Raw genomic sequence first — 6,142 nt, 5'->3', positions numbered from 1 at the left:
GGTTTGGTCACCCTCACAGTAAATGTGGGTTTGGTCACCCTCACAGTAAATGTGGGTTTGGTCACCCTCACAGTAAATTTGTGTTTCCAGGTTTCAGGTTTTGCCCACTGACTCCTGTCCTGGAGCACCACCAGAACGAGCCTGGCTCTGTCACCTTTGCACCCTCCCTTCTGTGATTTACAAACTGATCACACCCCAGCCTTCCCTCCTCCACCCTCAGCAGCCCCAGCTCTGCTCTCTGCTCTCCAAAAGGCAAACTGTCATCTCCTCTCCAGGCAGGGGCAGCAGGATTATTATTTGTATTAATTAATCTCAACTTTGAAATGAGAATAAAAAACCCCCTCCCTGTGATGAGGTTAAAGAGCTCTTGTTCAAATAAAGCTTCTTGCTTAAATATCACGGGGAGAAAAGAGGAGAGGAAAGATAGGTAAATATTTGTGATAAATCAGGTTTAAAGGCTGTGCCTCTCCCAGCAGAAATAGGAGAGGCAACTGCTGCAAAAGTGAGGTTGGCACCTCACTCCTTTCTAAATCTTCCTGGGGAATGTTATGGTCAACAAAGCACTGCAGTTCCTGAGCATGTGTGACTTACTCATACACTCAACTCCAGCTATAAATAAATGCTTAATTGTCCTGGAGTTTGTGTGTGCCTGAGCCCAAGCACACCCCGTGGATCCGCTGCTGAAGGGGCTGGGGCTGGCTCAGCTGGTAAATCAGGGTTCACTTTAAACCCCAACTGCAAGGCTTGAAGGCTCCAGTCACCTTTAGATGAGGTTTTTAGTGCAAAATATTGAAGCAGTTGGCAGCAAAGAAATCTTAGGGATTTTAGATCTTAGAAATCAGAAGATGACTGAAAATAAAATTATAAAGTTTTCTTAAATCTTGGGGTTTAGTTGCTTTTGGGAGCTCAAAGGACAAACATGAGCTGGGGAAAGGGAAAGCTGAAGCTTTAAGAGTTATGAACTTCTTGGAGTGGTGGGAAAGGCAGAATGAAGAAAGAATGAAGAAATTATTGCAGCCCTGTTTGGCAATATTGCTTTATATTGTTTGGCAAAATTGTTTCTGTTTTTCTATGGAAAATCACCTTGTCTCTTTTTCATCATAATGCAAAAGGATGGAGAGGAATTTCCAGAATTCCATAATGCTGAATAACAGTCCAGGCAACACAGAGAAGAAAAGCCAGAAACAGAAAGGAAAGGGTGAAAAATACATGAGTAACTGAGGCCTACATGATGCAATTTGCTACAAGGATTCAAAAGAAAAATAGAGAGATTACTTAGTGGTTAGTGAGAGATACTAATTAATGGCAAAATAAAATATCCTAAGTGGTTCTTTATGTGAATCTGGATTGAAACTGGAGATTAAAAAGTGCCACAATCAGCTGAACTCTGGATTCTGATGCAGAAAAAATTGTATTTGTTCATATTGTGTAGCTTGCTGGATTTTAATAATTTAAATATTGATCAGGATAATTTTTATACAAACACAAAAGAAAGGCTGTTTGATCTGAGGGAATGGTTCTTCTCTCTGAAGATTTTCTTGATAAACGAGTTTTTTCTTTTCCTATTGCACATTTCAGGTCAGTCACAAATGCAGGTCTGGATTTCAGGAGGGCTTTGCTGTGGTTGCTGGAGATGGTGAATCTCAGGCTGGAATGGAACCAGCGAAGTGTTGCCCTGAGAATCAGGCCTTTTGATATTGTTTTCATAATTTCAAGCCACTTTCCCAAGAAAGTAACTATAAACATAGATGTTTATATATCCCATTAAAGATTTGCCTTTTGATGGAGGTCTCTCATGGCCAGTGTGGTTGGAAAGGTGGTGACCCAACCATCCAATCCCTGGTCATTATCAAAAAACCTATAAATACTGAAAGGACAAAATAAACTTCTTTGATCACACTTCAAGCTGTGCCTGTGTGAATCATTTTGTGTCCGACAGTGATGAGTAAAGGAAGCAGAAAAAGCTTTTCCTCCACCAAGGAGGTGGAAGAGAAGGAAAACCCTGGTGTCAGCAGCTCTGCACCCCTGCAGGGTCTGAGAGGCTCCATCAGTCAGGAGTGAGCTCCTCCCGTGGCTTTGGATTGTGAAAAATGAGGTTCACATATTTTTTATAGAATTTAAAAGTTTAATAAAAAAGACAATTAGGAGATAAAGTTTACAGATAGAGTTGGGTGTCTGCATTCAGCCAAGAGAGCTCACCTCACTAACAAAGGGTTGTCCCTTAAAAACAGAACCCTACTGCATATCCATAAATTCTCATACATATTCAGACATTCTTCTTAGGATCTTTGGTGTTCTTCTGTTTAGTTTTGTGTTTAGTTTAGTTTTCTCTTGCCCCCTTCCCAATAAATCAATCTTCTTGGAGCCATTGAGATTTACATTCTCTGATACCAGAAATGCAATAAATTCCTCCCCCTGAGCTCTGGTCACTGCTGTCTTCATCTGGATAAGATAATCTAAGAATGGAGGGGATCTATAATTATCTTTTCCAGTCTTTGGGTTATACAAACAAAAGTAGTTTTTGTTTTAATACTATGCCATAGCCTAACATATATATATATTATACCACTAAGTTCCATCAATAGCAGAAATAAAGGAAACTTTACTAATATAGCTAAATTTTCTAATCTTATACATACAACACTCATTATAACATTTGCAAGAAGCCAATAATATGATATGCATTTACAACAGGATCACTGCAGCTCTCAGGAGCAGCTGAGACCTGGCTGGGGCACCATAAAGGGAAGCCAAGCAGAGCAGTCCTGATCCCCAAACAGCTCCTGGGAAGTTCCATCACTCAAACAAAAACACCCTTGGAGCAGCACACCTATTTATGGCCAACCACAACTCATTTCTTTGTGTTTTATTTTACAAATTCTCCATTACTTGCTTCAGCTGCGCTGGAATGGCCTCCTGTATTTCAAAGTATCTCAGGCTGATCCTGTACTTGGCTTTTCTGTGTCGAGAAATCTTCAGACAATTGAACAATCAGATTACTGAGAAGCTGTTAAGTGCCTCGTGATGCAAGGAAGTGTGAGCTATTTAAGAACTAATGTGAAAAATGGCAAATTATATGCTACCAGCTAGATCTGAAAGGGAAAAAAGGAGGAATAAGTCAATATGATTAGACAGGACTATATTCAATAAGTACAATTTTGGTTTGAAATTGTGCAAGAAGAATTTTATTCCTTTGTAGATTTTCCTTTGGATTATGGAAGATACCTCTGCCCTGCAAGACACATTTTGATTTTGCAATCCTCATATTTATAAAAATAATCTGATTGAAAAGAATTGGTTGCAGAGAAATGAGAATTTCTTGGTTTTTACGATGTAGATATTAAAATGGATTCTCTACATTAAAAACTGCAAAGATTATTTATACAAGAAGTGCCCAATCAATCATTTTCCAAGCAGAGAAGCTGTCAAAAAGAAAAATCTTGCATTAATGATCATTCTTTGGCAAATCTGAGCAGGTTTCTCTGGAATGAGAAGGTGTTGAGTTCATTTGAGTGGACACAGCACAAAGCCATCACTTAAAGCAGCTGGTAACTTTGGCCAAAGGACTAAGTGAGCATTTGCACAGAAAAACTGAATAAAATTAACAGCAATTCCTGTGTTTGGCTGCATTTTGTTGATGGGGATTTACCAAGCCCTCAGTTCTGAACTAAATCTGAGGTTAAAAATGTAAATATTAGCAGAAGAATTCCCACAGCACCAGCAGAGGCACTGAAGGTTTTTGTGTGTCCCTCTTTTACACAAAATCTGGAGAAACCCAGCAGTGTCAGAGACTTCCTGGTAGAGTAAGAGATTGTTTGGAATTCTTATGGGGTATTCTGGTGACAATAAATTCATTAAATGCAGCTTTGAAGCACTGAGGTTCTGTTCCAGCTGCCATTTCGCTCCCCAGTCCCAAAAATGCCTCTTCCATAGCACCAACATTTCTGGGTTGGACAAGTAAAAAGCTCAGAGATGATAAATTTATCTCCCAAAAATTCTTCCACTCTAGAACCTGTTTAGGTTGCACTCAAAGTCTGAATCTGGCTTAGAAGGGAGTGGGAAATTGGCAACGCAGAATATTCAGTAATTTATGGGTCATGTGCTCATAAAATGAGAAAAGCTCTATATCAGAAAATAACTTTTACAACATTTACACAAAATATAGCAGAAACTGTGATTTTAATAGAATTTCCAGCATGGAAATACAATCAATGTTTAATATTGGGGGAAAAAAATATCCAAGTGTTTATGGTACTAAAGATGGAGTCAAAAGAATTTACCAGACTGTTCATTTCCATCGAAATTTAAGTCAATGACAAACTATTAAGACGTTTTCATGCAGCCCAAAGGACTGCAAGGAAAATGTAAAAATACTTTTAATTACAGCATTTTGTGTCATTATCTATATATTTACAGAAGTAGCTATACCCTAGAGAAAGATGGCAAGTGTTTGCATGAAGAAAGGTGAAGGAGGTCAGAAAAGCTGCACATTCTGTGGAAAATGGGGAACGTGGACACTGTAATTAATGGATCAAATTGCCAGGGAATTGTAGAGAGGATCAGAGGGTAAAAAGATAATTAGCAGATCAAAGGGTAAGAAGGCAAGTGTAGAAATAAAGTGGTGGTAATAGAAGCAGCTAAAGAGGAATTATTGACCAATAATTGTATTGCTTTGGGCAATGTCTGCTTTGATAGAGCTGTTATTAAGGAGGTTTTTCATGCACTAATCTGCTTTTATGAAAGTGGAGTTATGAGTGTCAAATGCCATGAATTCACTGCAGAGCTCAGACTGTAACCTGGTTTTTAGGAGTTTGTAACCAATGCCAATGGGAAGGAGAAGGAATTGAGGCTGCAGGGGCTGGATGTGTGGTCAAGGGATCTTCCTTTAAATGGAGAAATAACACACAGCAGGCTTTTCAGGGATTTTGGCACTTTTCTTGAATCAACAGAAATTTCAGGGTTTATTTTGCAGCGGGGGAAATGTTGGGTTAAAGCCTCCACTGCTCTAAGCTTTATTCCCTTCCCTGCAGGCTGAGTTTTTTCTGAGAGCTCTCTTTGCTCTCTGGACTAACAAGTCCCAGCCTTGGGAGCTCCTGGGGAGATTTGTTGTCAAGACCCCTCTCTAGGAAGGTATTTTTGGAGGTGTTGGTCTTAATATTTGAAATAATACCTTCTCTGAGTGTGGATATGGATGTGAAATGCCACAGTGGGTCAGATTTATGGGACAATGTCCCATAATCTGTCCAGAGCCTTGGTGAGCAGGGGATCCTCAGGTGGGCTGCAGAAACTGCCAGTTTTTCCAGGGATTGGCAGAGGATAATTCTGGTTTCTCCTTCCGTTTTTCAGAGTCTGGAATGGCATTTGTAGTTAGCACCTAATGGATTTTCCTCTGCAAAGATAAACACAATTTGTTCCCATCTTTACTCTCCCATTTAGCTCATCATTAAGAGAAAGCTGTGGGAAAAATGTACGTTCTGAGGTGTGGAGGTTGTTTTTTTGTTAAATAGTAAATACCTCCCAGATTATCAAGTGATAGGGAAGATTGAAAATGTCACTCAAAGGAACTCTTGTGCTTCTGCTGAAGGCAATGACAAAATTTTAATTAACTGAAAGGCACCCAATGATCAAGAAGTGGGAGTGCTGTGTCATTCCCAGAAAGAGATGGATCTAGAAGTTTTGTGGAATGGGGGCAGTAGTGAGTGTTTGTGGATAAAATTGTGATTTTGGTTTGTAATAATCATTTTATCAACCAGAATTCTACCAGCACTGAGAGCTCCAGGGTTAAGATCTTTTTAAGAGCAGAGAAGGGGAAAATTCTAACTGTGCTCATCACTGTGGAACTGAAAATGAGACATGAAATGGGATGAAAGGTCTAGATAAAAACATGCTGAAAAATAAAACAGGAGCTATTTCTTTTTGTCTCCAGTTATAACTCTTAATTAAAAAATAAAATAATTTAAACATATTTGATTTAGGTCATGAAAAATGAGGCATAGTTAGGGTTATTTAATGACTGATGTAACTTCTGCTAAAAGTACCTATAAAATTGATATCTCTGTAATTAGTGAGTGAGAAAAGTTTAATATTTCAGCAGTATCTCTTTGGATGTGTAATTTCAGCTGCTTCTCACAGTCCTGAATAA

General features: G+C 39.0%; 1 long non-coding RNA gene across 1 annotated transcript in view; it reads left to right on the top strand.

Annotated features, from left to right (window-relative positions):
- Nucleotides 1-1,899, top strand: part of LOC107208635 — a 5,940-nt gene extending 4,041 nt beyond the window's left edge. Inside the window, exon 3 of the long non-coding RNA XR_001523275.3 lies at nucleotides 1,579-1,899. This is a non-coding gene — a long non-coding RNA (uncharacterized LOC107208635). The remainder of the gene's footprint in view (nucleotides 1-1,578) is intronic.
- Nucleotides 1,900-6,142: the final 4,243 nt, after the last annotated feature.

This window comes from Parus major, chromosome 9 (assembly GCF_001522545.3).
Source record: "Parus major isolate Abel chromosome 9, Parus_major1.1, whole genome shotgun sequence".
NCBI lineage: Eukaryota > Metazoa > Chordata > Aves > Passeriformes > Paridae > Parus > Parus major.
The sequence above is the reverse complement of the archived record's forward strand: the minus strand, read 5'-3'. Positions and strand labels throughout refer to the sequence as shown.